Source organism: Aquarana catesbeiana, linkage group LG02 (assembly GCF_042186555.1).
Source record: "Aquarana catesbeiana isolate 2022-GZ linkage group LG02, ASM4218655v1, whole genome shotgun sequence".
Lineage (NCBI taxonomy): Eukaryota > Metazoa > Chordata > Amphibia > Anura > Ranidae > Aquarana > Aquarana catesbeiana.
This window is the reverse complement of record NC_133325.1, coordinates 624,303,759-624,319,447: the sequence shown is the minus strand read 5'-3', so window position 1 is coordinate 624,319,447 and position 15,689 is coordinate 624,303,759.

Genomic DNA, 15,689 nt, shown 5'->3' with positions numbered 1-15,689 from the left:
TATAAAGTGTTAACTGGACTTCGGCTTTAATTTGTTAGTCATAGAAAAATGCTTTCACCATAACAGAACAAAATAGTGAGTTGCACATCCCTATATACATAGAAAAAATGTGAATACCCCCTAGGTGGGACTTTGAATGGCAACAACACAGAAAAGATATAGATAAAAATCATATTTATTGAAAAATACCAAAGAGTTATTCTTGGACATTGGAGAGTAACCATTACCAATATTCTATGCAAGAGATGATGTATATCTCAATTGTCTTTTTGTGTTTTACGAATCATCATATATGTGATTGATGAATTTTAATCTCATATTTTTCAATAAGTACCATTTTTATATATATCTTTTTCGTGTTGTTGCCATTCAAAGTCCCACCTAGGGGGTATTCACATTTTTTCTAATTTATTAGTCAAGTTCATCTAAATCTGCTAGTGCATCTAAAGCTGGTCTAGTAGAATTTAATTTGAAAGTTTTCACTCTAAGAACATTTGTTTGATGTTCTAATCGTTAGTGGGGTTGAATTGACTTTCTTTTTGACCACAGTGATGAAAAAATTAGAAGGATCAGAATGTAAACATTTTCTGAAATGAGCAAAATTCTAATAATGTATGTCATTTTCCTTTGGGAAAGTCCATTCATTTCAAATTTGAATGTTAAAACAAATACAATTTTGAAAAATTTGAATGACATTTGTCAAGTCATTGAAGGTACTGAGAATTTTTTTACAAATGCCAATTTGAAAAAAACAAAATTAACAAATGTATGGCTATTTTAATATCATCCTCTCCCCAGATTAATAATGCTGCTGTCCAAAGTTGTCTCCATTGCTTCTCCACTTGAGTGGAGACACCCTTAAACTGGCCATAGATAGATTCAAATTTGACCAGTTCAGCAGGGACTTTTCCATTCATGAAAAGTCAACATAATGACATGAAGGGGCTTGTTGGAAAATGTGTTTATTCAGCTCTGCAGCCAATAGACCGCAGCGCTGATCAGTGTATTCTGACAGCGGAGGAGATGCTTCATCCTTCCTGCAGCAGACCGACGACATCTTCTCAGCCTATTGCGCTTTCCTGCAATAAATACTAGTATTATTATTCTAATCTCAGCTAGAAAATGACAGCAAAAAAAAAAAAGAAGTAATAGAAATACAGACAGTATAACAATAGAATATAAGATGATTATATGGTACTATTATTTATATACCACCTTTTGACAGCTAATTATATTCTATGTCTTATATATTGGCAAATTGAGGAATGAAGGTCCAGGAAATATGATTAGTCCTTTTGAAATCTCTATTGGACAGTATTTATTCTGTTGCAAATGTTATAGCACTATTATTACTTTGCAATTCTGAATTCATGTTGTATATTTGACACATACATTTTTCCAAAGTACAAAAAATAAATCTTGTATTTGACAAGACATTTGTTTAGGAATAAAACCCTTTATTTTGTTGCCAAGTGCATTGCAATTAATTTCAGATATACTTTGAAGAAAACATATAACAGATTGTGGCTTTTTTTGCTGTAATAAAAATGCAGTTAATAAAACTTAAAACGGACCCTTCCCCTTCATCTTTCTAAACTGCCAACACATTGTAGAAGTATATGATTAAACATGTTCACTTACATATATCAATACACCTTTATTTGTCATCTCCTGCTAAATTGCCAAGGGGTATGTTCTGCCTGTGCCCCGCTCCTGCGCCTTTAGTTTTAAAAATAACGTCAATAACCCACCAATGACATCTGTGGCATATCTCACACATGTGCAACGCAAGATCTGGTTGAGTTATATTTGTTTATATGTTGCCATGGATACAACAACCTAAGCTGCATTATGTTAGCCGATAAGCACATTACCGAAGCCATGGCAAAGTATAAACAATAACATAAAATAAACAATAACAAGGAAGTGCTTTTCCACCTTAGGCCCCTTGCACACCAGCGGACCGATCGGGTCCATCTGAAAAGCGGACAGGTGGACCCGATCGGACCACTCATTGTTCTATATGGAGCGGCGGACACCAGCATCCAATCCGGTGTTCTATCGAATAGTGCCTGCCATTGAAAAGTGCCCGTGCATGTGCAGTACATAAGGGCAGTCCAGTTGATTTCCCGATCAGCTGGCGTGAAGTCACCATAGCGCATGTGCACATTGTAGGAGGCATTTTTCAACAGTAGATACCATTTGACTGGCACAATTGAAAGCTATGCAAAGAGCGGAGGGAGACCGTAGTTGTCAGTTTGTGCTTCGCTGTTGCAGGTTGGGTTGTGGCTGTGTTGAAGCGCGAGTTTTGTCTGTGTTGCAACCCACCCTTAGACACAGGCAAAACCCGCCCTGCAACACAGACAAAACCCAACCTTGAGCACATTGTAAACCCGGTCCTGCAACAGCATGGCACAAGCTGACAACTACGGTCTCCCTCCTCTGTTTGCATAGCTTTCAATTGTGCCTGTCAAATGGTATCTCCCATTGAAAAATGCCTCCTACGATGTGTGCATGCGCTTTGGTGACGTCATGCCAGCTGATCAGGAAATCAGCTGGAGAGATTTTGCGTACTGCGCATGCGTGGGCACTTTTCGACAGCGAGCACTATTCGATAGGGATACGTTCGCCATCCATCCAGCAAATCGGATTGGTTGACAGTCGGATGGAAATGGACAAGCAATCTGTTTCCATTCAACCGCCCCATAGAGAACAGCGGGCTGTGTCCGTGTCCACTCTGCATAGTGGAGTGGACACAGACTTGTCTTCTGCCTGCTCAGTGGGGATCAGCGGAGAGAACTTGTCTTGTTTAGTGTTAAGCTCGGTACACACGATGAGATTATCGGACAAATGATCGTCTGTTTTTTTTTGCATGCAAATCTCAGATCGAATCTGATGAGTTTACTAAAGTCATGAAAATTCTCGTACGACAGAATAAAAATTCGGAAGTGATGTCATGTGCTGTAATGCATTAGTATTGTATTTTCGAACGACAGCTGTATTGATTAAACGAAAATCGTGCGATCTGGCATCATACGAAAAATATTTTCGTGCATGTCCAATCAAATAATATCAGATGAACTGTCCTGATCAGCTCTCAAAAGCTCTGTACTAACGATCTGATTATCGTACGATCGCTTCAAAAGCGTTTTTTCTTTTTGTATAATTTTCTGATTGTGTGTACCAGGCATTAGGACTGCGCTGAGAAACGCTGTCCAGCACAATCCCAATGAACCTTCTGTGAAGAGGCCCTTAGCCCAGTTCACATTGAGGGCGGGTTTGAAATCGTGCGAGTTCAGCTGAAATGATTTAGGACTCATTCACACCAGGTGTGTTGATCGTGTGTTGAGCACTGCATTGACACAGTTGTTGTCTCTGTGGCCATCCACACTTCGTTGATTACTGCACTGACACTCAAAAAACAATTACTGTCTATGTGTCGCATTTATATCACACTCGTACGCTGCACACTAGTGCACAAAAAAGAATGTCAACATGCATGAATGCAATGCAACCTACCTATCAAAATACAAAAAAAGATGTTAGTATTTTGACCCTTAATGTGTCACGTACAGAAAATACACATTTAAAAACACAGGTCAATGAGCAGTAAAAAAACACAGCATGCAACAAACAAAGCAAAATGCATTTAAACAAGCATTATCTGTGCATTGTGGTGTGAACAAGCCCCAAATACTTTGTACATCCAACATGATATGGGTTCGCTGAATCAGAGAAATCAGTACATGATCCATCTGACCATCCAGCTTACTTTGACTAGCTCCATCTGAAAATAAGATGCATATCTAGTCTGAGTGAATTTTGGACTGGTAGGCTTTGCATAGAAGTGACTTGATGTTATTAAATATCATTTTTTACAAATGAAGCACTTACCAGAAATTTATGTTGATTGGTAGGCTGGTCTCAATATAGAGCAGTGATCTGCAAACTGACACCAATGACAGGGCACCATTCCTCCCACTGACTCCAATGATGGGGCACCATTCCTCCCACTGACATTAATGATGGGGCACCACTCCACCCACTGACACCAACGATTGGGCACCATTCCTCCCACTGACACCAATGATGGGGCACCATTCCTCCCACTGACACCAATGATGGGGTACCATTCCTCCCACTGACATCAATGATGGGACACCATTCCTCTCACTAACATCAATAATGGGGCACTATTCCTCCCACAGACACCAATGATGGGACACCATTCCTCTCACTAACATCAATAATTGGGCACCATTCCTCTTACTGACAGTCAATGAAGGGGCACCATTCCTCCCACTGACACCAATTATGGGGCACCATTCCTCCTACTGACACCAACGAAGGGGCACTATACCTCCCACTGACACCAATGAGGGGGAATCATTCCTCCTACTGACACCAATGAAGGGGCACTATTCCTCCCACTGACACCTATGATGTGACTTATTATTATTATTATTATTATTATTCAGGATTTACAGTAGGTGACCGCGATATTGTGTCAATCTCGCCGCACTTCTCGGCGAGATTTGACACCTACGAGCCCCGTCGCAGGGGCCAGCGCCGAGATGGCTCACTCATCGCGAAAGGAAAACTTTGTTTTCCTTCCGCGATGAGTGACAGGCAGTGCTGACAGCTGTCTGGTATGAATCCTGAGGCGGGAACACCGCGCCAAATTTTAAATGAAAAAACCGGCGTGGGTTCCCCCCTCGGAGGCATACCAGGCCCTTAGGTCTGGCATGAATTGTAAGGGGAACCCCCTATGCCGAAAAATCGGCGTGGGGGTCCCCCCCAAATCCATACCAGACCCTTATCCGAGCATGCAGCCCGGCCGGCCAGGAAAGGGGGTGGGGACGAGCGAGCGGCCCCCCCCCTCCTGAGCCGTACCAGGCCGCATGCCCTCAACATGGGGGGGTGAGTGCCTTGGGGGAGGGGGGCGCCCTGCGGCCCCCCCACCCCAAAGCACCTTGTCCCCATGTTGATGAGGACAAGGGCCTCTTCCCGACAACCCTGGCCGTTGGTTGTCGGGGTCTGCGGGCGGGGGGCTTATCGGAATCCGGGAGCCCCCCTTAATAAGGGGGCCCCCAGATCCTGGCCCCCCCACCCTGTGTGAATGAGTTTGGGGTACATGGTACCCCTACCCATTCACCTAGGGAAAAGTGTCAATATAAAAAACACACAGTACACAGGTTTTAAGAGTAATTTATTAGTCAGCTCCGGGGGTCTTCTTCCGACTTCGGGGGGTCCCCTTCCGACTTCTCCCGGTGTTCGGCCTCTTCTCCCGGTGTTCGGCCTCTTCTCCCGGGCCCCACCGCTATCTTCTTCCAGCTCTATTGCCAGCGAGGGGCCCATTCTGCTGCCGCTGTCTTGCCGCCGCTGTCTCGCCGCCGCTGTCTTGCCGCCGCTGTCTTGCCGCTTCTTCTCTTCACTTCTTATATTGTAAAGCGCTGCGTAAACTGTTGGCGCTATATACAGTACCTGACCGCGAGATTGTGTTTCCAGCGCGATACCATCGCGCTGGTTCTCGGTGACAGGGTACTGTGAATGTCGCACTGGCTCGCTCATCGGGAAAGGAAAACTTTGTTTTCCTTCCGCGATGAGTGACAGGCAGTGCTGACAGCTGTCTGGTATGAATCCTGAGGCGGGAACACCGCGCCAAATTTTAAATGAAAAAACCGGCGTGGGTTCCCCCCTCGGAGGCATACCAGGCCCTTAGGTCTGGCATGGATTGTAAGGGGAACCCCCTATGCCGAAAAATCGGCGTGGGGGTCCCCCCCAAATCCATACCAGACCCTTATCCGAGCATGCAGCCCGGCCGGCCAGGAAAGGGGGTGGGGACGAGCGAGCGCCCCCCCCCTCCTGAGCCGTACCAGGCCGCATGCCCTCAACATGGGGGGGTGGGTGCCTTGGGGGAGGGGGGCACCCTGCGGCCCCCCCACCCCAAAGCACCTTGTCCCCATGTTGATGAGGACAAGGGCCTCTTCCCGACAACCCTGGCCGTTGGTTGTCGGGGTCTGCGGGCGGGGGGCTTATCGGAATCCGGGAGCCCCCCTTAATAAGGGGGCCCCCAGATCCCGGCCCCCCACCCTGTGTGAATGAGTTTGGGGTACATGGTACCCCTACCCATTCACCTAGGGAAAAGTGTCAATATAAAAAACACACAGTACACAGGTTTTAAGAGTAATTTATTAGTCAGCTCCGGGGGTCTTCTTCCGACTTCGGGGGGTCCCCTTCCGACTTCTCTCGGTGTTCGGCCTCTTCTCCCGGTGTTCGGCCTCTTCTCCCGGGCCCCACCGCTATCTTCTTCCAGCTCTATTGCCAGCGAGGGGCCCGGTCTGCTGCCGCTGTCTTGTCGCCGCTGTCTCGCCGCCGCTGTCTTGCCGCTTCTTCTCTTCTTTTCTTCTTCCCCGATGTTGACACGACGCTCTCTCCGACTCGAATGCTGTGTGCGAGCTGCGGAGCCATTTATATAGGCGGTAACCCCGCCCCCTTACGACGTCATGGTCCCAGCATGCGCAGGGACTCTGGCGTCATAAGGGGGCGTGACCCCAGAGTCCCTGCGCATGCTGGGACCATGACGTCGTAAGGGGGCGGGGTTACCGCCTATATAAATGGCTCCGCAGCTCGCACACAGCATTCGAGCCGGAGAGAGCGTCGTGTCAACATCGGGGAAGAAGAAAAGAAGAGAAGAAGCGGCGAGACAGCGGCGGCAAGACAGCGGCGGCGAGACAGCGGCGGCAAGACAGCGGCAGCAGACCGGGCCCCTCGCTGGCAATAGAGCTGGAAGAAGATAGCGGTGGGGCCCGGGAGAAGAGGCCGAACACCGGGAGAAGAGGCCGAACACCGGGAGAAGTCGGAAGGGGACCCCCCGAAGTCGGAAGAAGACCCCCGGAGCTGACTAATAAATTACTCTTAAAACCTGTGTACTGTGTGTTTTTTATATTGACACTTTTCCCTAGGTGAATGGGTAGGGGTACCATGTACCCCAAACTCATTCACACAGGGTGGGGGGCCGGGATCTGGGGGCCCCCTTATTAAGGGGGGCTTCCGGATTCCGATAAGCCCCCCGCCCGCAGACCCCGACAACCAACGGCCAGGGTTGTCGGGAAGAGGCCCTTGTCCTCATCAACATGGGGACAAGGTGCTTTGGGGTGGGGGGGCCGCAGGGCGCCCCCCTCCCCCAAGGCACTCACCCCCCCATGTTGAGGGCATGCGGCCTGGTACGGCTCAGGAGGGGGGGGGGCGCTCGCTCGTCCCCACCCCCTTTCCTGGCCGGCCGGGCTGCATGCTCGGATAAGGGTCTGGTATGGATTTGGGGGGGACCCCCACGCCGATTTTTCGGCATAGGGGGTTCCCCTTACAATCCATGCCAGACCTAAGGGCCTGGTATGCCTCCGAGGGGGGAACCCACGCCGGTTTTTTCATTTAAAATTTGGCGCGGTGTTCCCGCCTCAGGATTCATACCAGACAGCTGTCAGCACTGCCTGTCACTCATCGCGGAAGGAAAACAAAGTTTTCCTTTCCCGATGAGCGAGCCAGCGCGACATTCACAGTACCCTGTCGCTGAGAACCAGCGCGATGGTATCGCGCTGGAAACACAATCTCGCGGTCAGGTACTGTATATAGCGCCAACAGTTTATGCAGCGCTTTACAATATAAAAGGGAGACAATACAGTTATAATACAATACAATAAGATTAAGAGGGCCCTGCTCAGAATAGCTTACAATCTAATAGGATGGGGCAGGTGGTACAAAAGGTTGTAACTGTGGGGAAGGAGCTGGTGGAAGTGGTAGGAGATTAGTTGGAGACGTGATAGGCTTTCCTGAAGAAATGAGTTTTCAGGGATTGCCTGAAGGTAGCAAGAGTAGGGGATAGCCGGATAGATGGAGGTAGCGAGTTCCAGAGGATGGGAGAGGCTCTGGAGAAATCCTGGAGACGAGCATGGGAGGAGCAGATGAGAGAGCTTGAAAGCAGGAGGTCTTGAGAAGAGCGGAGAGGTCGATTTGTTTGATATTTGGAGACAAGATTAGTGATGTAGCTTGGGGCAGAGTTGTGAATGGCTTTGTATGTTGTGGTTAGAATTTTGAATTTAATTCGCTGGGTGATTGGGAGCCAGTGTAGGGATTGAAGTAGAGGGTTGGCAGACACTGAGCGGTTGGTAAGGTGGATAAGTCTGGCAGCAGCATTCATGATAGACTGAAGAGGGGATAGCCTATGGAGAGGTAAGCCAATGAGAAGGGAGTTGCAATAGTCAAGGCGAGAGATAACAAGGGAGTGAATGAGGAGCTTGGTGGTTTCATTTGTTAAAAAAGGGCGAATTTTAGAGATGTTACGGAGGTGAATTCTACAAACTTTTGACAGCGATTGGATTTGAGGCTGAAATGACAAGTCAGAGTCTAGGATTACACCTAGTACCCTGGTGTGAGGGGAGGGACTGATGGTTGCATTGTTGATTTTGATGGAAAAGTCATGGAGGGGGGCACGGGCGGGGGGGAATATTAATAGCTCAGTTTTAGAGAGATTTAGTTTAAGGAAGTGGTGCGACATCTATGCTGATATGTCAGTTAGTAAGTTAGTAATGCGAGAGGAGACTGAAGGAATGAGGTGAGGAGTAGACAGATAGATTTGGGTGTCATCAGCGAATAAGTGGTATTGGAAGCCGTGGGCAGTTATTAAGTGACCAAGGGAGGAGGTGTAGATAGAGAAGAGAAGAGAAGGGGTCCAAGAACCGAGCCTTGGGGGACCCACACAGAATGGGGCAATGGAGAGGACGACACAGAGTTGTAGGTGACATTGAAGGAGCGCTGTGATAAATAGCCAGAGAACCAGGATAGAGCAGAATCTCGGAGGCCAAGGGAATGTAGTTTATTGAGAAGGAGCGGGTGGTCAACAGTATCAAAGGCCGCAGAGAGGTCAAGTAGTAGGAGTATGGAGTACTGGCTGTTGGTTTTAGCAGTTAGTAAATCGTTAGTGAGTTTTAGTAAGGTAGTTTCTGTGGAGTGCTGCGAGCGAAAGCCAGACTGTAAGGGGTCAAGAAGGTTATTTTCATTGAGGTAGGAGCTAAGACGGTTGTAGACTAAGCATTCTAGAAGTTTAGAGGTGAATGGGAGTAATGAGATGGGTCTTAAGTTGTTCAGGTCGGTAGGGTCCAGTGAGGGCTTTTTAAGAATGGGAGTGATCTGCGCATGTTTTAGAGGGGAGGGGAAAATGCCACTAGAGAGGGAGAGATTGAAGATGTGGGTGAGGGAGCATAGGATAGAAGAAGAGGGTGACCGTAGTAGTTGTGAGGGAACAGGATCCAAGGGACAATTGGTTAGGTGGGCTTCCGAGAAAATTTTTGTAACCTCTTCCGTAGTAGCCAATTCAAAAGAGGAGAATGTTGAATGTGCTGCTAGGCAAGGTATGATGGGTGGGGAAGACGTACGCACAGTGGAGATGTCCTCACGAATTGCATCGATCTTGTCTTTGAAGTGATTGTTAATCTCTTGGGCAGTGAGTGAGTTAGTGGGTAGAGGGGGTGGTGGACGAAGCAGAGAGTTAAAGGTTGAGAAGAGCCGACGGGGACTAGATGACAAGGAATTAATAAGAGAGACAAAGTAGGCTTGTTTGGCAGCATGGAGGCATGAGTTGTATTTTAGAAGGGCAGATTTATATAGGGTGAAGTCTTGCAGGCATTTGGTTTTACGCCACAGTCGTTCAAGAGCACAGCAATGTCTCTTGAGATTTCTAGTGTTGTCAGTTTGCCAGTGTTGTAACGGTCGGGACCTGATTCTGTGTGTGGTTAGAGGAGCAAGTGCATCTAGTGATGATGAGAGTGAACTGTTGTAGACAGAAGTGGCCAGGTCAGGACAGGGGAGAGATTATGTCATATAGGTGGTCAGTAGCAGAATAGAGAAGAGAAGGGTTAAAGTGGCGAAGGTTTCTACAAGTAATTGTTTGCTGCTTGGAGGGATGGGTGGTTGGAGGCAAGGATACAGTGAAAGTAATGAGGTTGTGATCAGATAGAGGAAAGGGGGTGTTGGTGAGGTTGCCAGGGTTGCAGAGATGGGAGAATACAAGGTCAAGAGTATTACCATTGGAGTGAGTGGAAGTATGTGTCCATTGGGTTAGGTCAAAAGATGAGGTTAAGTCGAGAAGTTTAGCTGCAGTTGGGCTGTTAACATTGACAGGAATGTTAAAGTCACCAAGAATAATGGTGTATTTCAGAGGAGAGAAAGTAGGGTAGCCAGGCAGCAAAGTCATCAAGAAAGCGCGATACCGGTCCTGGAGGCCTATAAATTGCTGCAATCCTCAGAGAAATGGGAGAAAACAGACGAATACAGTGCATCTCGAAAGAAGAGAGGGATAGAGAGGGAGGGACAGGAAGGACTTGGAAGGTGCTTTGTGGGGACAGAAGGAAGCCAACTCCACCTCCTTTCTGTCTGTTGGGTCTGGAGGAGTGACATTGATCACTTCCACTGACACTGGACATTTTATACTTCCAATGGCCACAGTTAGGCTGCCCTAAGACCCCTTTCACACTCGGGCGTTTTTCAGGCACTTTAGCGTTAAAAAAAGCGCCTGTAAAGAGCCTGAAAGAAGCCTAATCTGCAATCCCAATGTGAAAGCCCGAGTGCTTTCACACGGAGACCCCTTTCACACTGGGGCGTTTTTCAGGCGCTTTAGCATTAAAAAAAGCGCCTGTAAAGCGCTTGAAAGAAGCCTAATCTGCAATCCCAATGTGAAAGCCCGAGTGCTTTCACACTGGGGTGCTGCACTGGCAGGGCATCAAAAAAAGTCCTGCAAGCAGCTTCTTTGCAGCGCTTTCATGTTTTTGCCACCAGACTGGGTGCGCTGATGGCCCGAGCCCTGTCACACTGCCAGCGCTCGAAAAACGCCTGAAAAACGCCCCAGTGTGAAAAGGGTCTTAGGCGGTGCTTTACCAGAGTTTTTCGGGCTTTGGCAGTGTGAAAGGGCTCGGGCTTTCACATTGGGATTGCAGATGAGGCTTCTTTCAGGCCCTTTACAGGCGCTTTTTTTAACGCTAAAGCGCCTGAAAAGTGCCTGAAAAACGCCCCAGTGTGAAAGGGGTCTTAAGGCTGAAGGAGAGTAAATTGGCCCTTTGTTTGGAAAGACTGGAGACCCCTGATATAGAGGAAGGTCCACAACCTCTCCATTGTTGCTCATTTTCTTCATATTTGGACACACTGGGAGATGGAGTACACAATGAGGTTGTCTCCATTGGAAGAAAAAGGAAAATTTCCCCACATTGGGGTTTTTAGGCAGCACAATAACAGATGTAGTCAATGTTGTATGAAAAAGTATAACAATTTTATTGGATAATGTACCATCAGAGTTAAAAACAATGAGCTCCAGTGGGAATTATTTTAAAAAAAGAAAAATTATTGGCTGAACATACATAAGCAGACATGTGTTCATAACAATACTTTATATCATGAACATTAAAGCTGACGCGTTTCAACCCCTAAGCTTGGGGTCTTCTTCAGAGGATCAGTCTGCTGGGGAGGACACGAAAATAGAGTTGATATACACATATAGGTTCCATTCGTAAATATAATATAAACTACATTGATTATGTGATACATCAATACAGTATAGTTACCAAATGAGTGTATGTCCAACGAAAAACACAGATTCCCACAAGGAGATCCATTTAAAAGATATATTGCTTTGCCCTCTTCCCCAGGGGAGGATTCTAGTCTCCTCTACCGCCGTCCCAGCCCAGACCAGGATCGTGAGAAGCAACGTGGCTTACGAGAGGTCACACTTTTTTCAGCACCGCCCGCCAGAGCAGACAACCGGCCAAAAAGCACCAAAACACCTGCGATGAAAGTGTGCAAGGAAAAATAAGTAATAACCCATAATAGGGTAGTTAGATTTGATCTATGGGCTAAAGAAGCCACTGAGGGATCAAGGGCATTGTAGATATAATATGTATGGCTCAAGCCAAGAGGGGTCAGAACCATATTTAACTGGTGTATGTTTGAAGAGAGATACCCTATAAGGTACAAAGCTGCAAAAATATTGATATATATTCTATCTGTGCTAAAAGAAAAACGGTAGTGACAGAGTGAAAAGAAAGTAAAAAAGAGTGAAAAAAAGAAAGTAAAAAAGAAAGGGTGGAGGAGTGAAATGAAGCATGCAGTCTGAGTGTGATAAAATGTAATAAAGCATAATTGGTGCAAACAAATGCAAATGAGTGGAGAGGGGGGGGGGGGGGAGGGGGGATAGGGGGAGGGAGAAAAGGGACTGTAGGGGAGTAGTGGTGTGGAAAAAAAAAAAAATTATTACCTCAAAAGGTGCTAAATAGCGCATGTGGATGCATCAAATTGTCCCATATGGCTAGAATGTTGCCTGTTAACCAACCCGGGATTGGTAACAGGCTGCATAGGACTCAGGGGGTGATATCCAAAAACTGAGTCAACCAGTCTAAGAATAAACAAAGTATATAGTTGTAAGGAATATGACCACATATATTATCAGTAGTCAAAAGATAGTAACAATAGTAGGAGTCGGTAAACCCCGACTGTATGGGGCAATACGATGCTATAACAACACATGGCTATGTAAATGTACTTACTATGTGGTAACCAGAGTGGCAGCAGGAATGGTAGCAGACAGCAGGGTGTGTTTGCAGTTCGCCAGATAGGAAGAGACTAAGAGCATACATCAAGTATCAGTTTTTATACCCATAATTAAGGGGGTGTGTATATCTTGCATCAATCCATCCAGGTGTGCGCGATCCGCCGGTAATCCCATGGCGGGCGGCAAGGCGGCCATCATGGCAGCCAAGTGTGGTCTCCCCGGCGTTCCGGAAAGGCGTCGCTCCGAAATCTCATCATCCTCGTCGAAATCTCGCGATGTCTATGACGTCACGTCGCTCGCGCTGGGCCCCGCGCATGCGCAGTGACGGAAGGCATCCGAGGATGTTCCGGAATGCCGCCGGCAAGGAGGGAAAGATCCCCAAGGCAGCGCTCGGTGGCCAACCAAGCGCCCAATGGGGAAACATGGGGGGGGGGGAGCCGCCTAACAAGGGCATGCCCGTCCACCCCCCCCTTGCCGGGAAGGGACGTCACAAATCACTCCCGGCAAGGGGGGGGTGGACGGGCATGCCCTTGTTAGGCGGCTCCCCCCCCCATGTTTCCCCATTGGGCGCTTGGTTGGCCACCGAGCGCCGCCTTGGGGATCTTTCCCTCCTTGCCGGCGGCATTCCGGAACATCCTCGGATGCCTTCCGTCACTGCGCATGCGCGGGGCCCCGCGCGAACGACGTGATGTCATAGACATCGCAAGATTTCGACGAGGATGACGAGATTTCGGAGCAACGCTTTTCCGGAACGCCGGGGAGACCACACTTGGATGCCATGATGGCCGCCTTGCCGCCCGCCATGGGATTACCGGCGGATCGCGCACACCTGGATGGATTGATGCAAGATATACACACCCCCTCAATTATGGGTATAAAAACTGATACTTGATGTATGCTCTTAGTCTCTTCCTATCTGGCGAACTGCAAACACCCTGCTGTCTGCTACCATTCCTGCTGCCACTCTGGTTACCACATAGTAAGTACATTTACATAGCCATGTGTTGTTATACCATCGTATTGCCCCATACAGTCGGGGTTTACCGACTCCTACTATTGTTACTATCTTTTGACTACTGATAATATATGTGGTCATATTCCTTACAACTATATACTTTGTTTATTCTTAGACTGGTTGACTCAGTTTTTGGATATCACCCCCTGAGTCCTATGCAGCCTGTTACCAATCCCGGGTTGGTTAACAGGCAACATTCTAGCCATATGGGACAATTTGATGCATCCACATGCGCTATTTAGCACTTTTTGAGGTAATAATTTTTTTTTTTTTTTTTCCACACCACTACTCCCCTACAGTCCCTTTTCTCCCTCCCCCTATCCCCCCTCCCCCCCCCCCCTCCACTCATTTGCATTTGTTTGCACCAATTATGCTTTATTACATTTTATCACACTCAGACTGCATGCTTCATTTCACTCCTCCACCCTTTCTTTTTTACTTTCTTTTTTTCACTCTTTTTTACTTTCTTTTCACTCTGTCACTACCATTTTTCTTTTAGCACAGATAGAATATCTATCAATATTTTTGCAGCTTCGTACCTTATAGGGCATCTCTCTTCAAACATACACCAGTTAAATATGGTTCTGACCCCTCTTGGCTTGAGCCATACATATTATATCTACAATGCCCTTGATCCCTCAGTGGCTTCTTTAGCCCATAGATCAAATCTAACTACCCTATTATGGGTTATTACTTATTTTTCCTTGCAAACTTTCATCGCAGGTGTTTTGGTGCTTTTTGGCCGGTTGTCTGCTCTGGTGGGCGGTACTGAAAAAAGTGTGACCTCTCGTAAGCCACGTTGCTTCTCACGATCCTGGTCTGGGCTGGGACGGCAGTAGAGGAGACTGGAATTCTCCCCTGGGGAAGAGGGCAAAGCAATATATCTTTTAAAGGGATCTCCTTGTGGGAATCTGTGTTTTTCGTTGGACATACACTCATTTGGTAACTATACTGTATTGATGTATCACATAATCAATGTAGTTTATACTATATTTACGAATGGAACCTATATGTGTATATCAACTCTATTTTCATGTCCTCCCCAGCAGACTGATCCTCTGAAGAAGACCCCAAGCTTAGGGGTTGAAACGCGTCAGGTTTAATGTTCATGATATAAAGTATTGTTATGAACACATGTCTGCTTATGTATGTTCAGCCAATAATTTTTCTTTTTTTAAAATAATTCCCACTGGCGCTCATTGTTTTTAACTCTGATGGTACATTATCCAATAAAATTGTTATACTTTTTCATACAACATTGACTACATCTGTTATTGTGCTGCCTAAAAACCCCAATGTGGGGAAATTTTCCTTTTTGTTCTAATTTTTAAGGGGTGAGCAGCAACTTTCTTTTCTTCTCTCTAGTGTCCCCTCCATTTTTTGTCTCCATTGGAAGGCACTGTTTAGGAAAAATGTCCAGTTAACATTCAGTGGCTCCTACTAACTCTTCTGTCTCAAGTACATCAAAACCACAGAGCACAGCATGAAGAAAACACATTTCAGTAGCTCCTCCATTACTATGCTGCTGACATGCTTTTTTCACAGCTTTTAGATTTAGTGAGAACAGAAATTTATGTTGTTTATACACAAAGTTTAGAAATAGAAACCTAACAAAACAGATGGTCTGCAGTTGGCCGGTGAGGTGAAAACAACTGTAGTCGGATTCCAGTAACTGAGACTGAGAGGTATTTCCAGCTCACATTCCACGACATCCAGTGAGGTGTTTCCTAATTAAGGAGAAAAACAAATGTTTTCACTTACCTTCTTATTCACAGGGTTATGTCTGCCTAGCAATACCAGATTTTTTGATGCATGACCTATTATCACATATGTTACATATGTATGAGTATGTACTGTTTAGTTTTTTACAGTAATGCAAGTTCAACAACATTTTGATTGATTTTGACTACTAAACAGCAAAGTGGTAGATTATGTCTGATTGAGCAGTTACTAAACATTACTCTCTTTGCATAATTTGCATTTATAAAAGTTTAAGTGACACTAAACAATGAATTTAGTCTCCAAAAATAACCCATACACATCCAGTACTTAGCCACTTCAATACTGGGCACTTTTACCCCC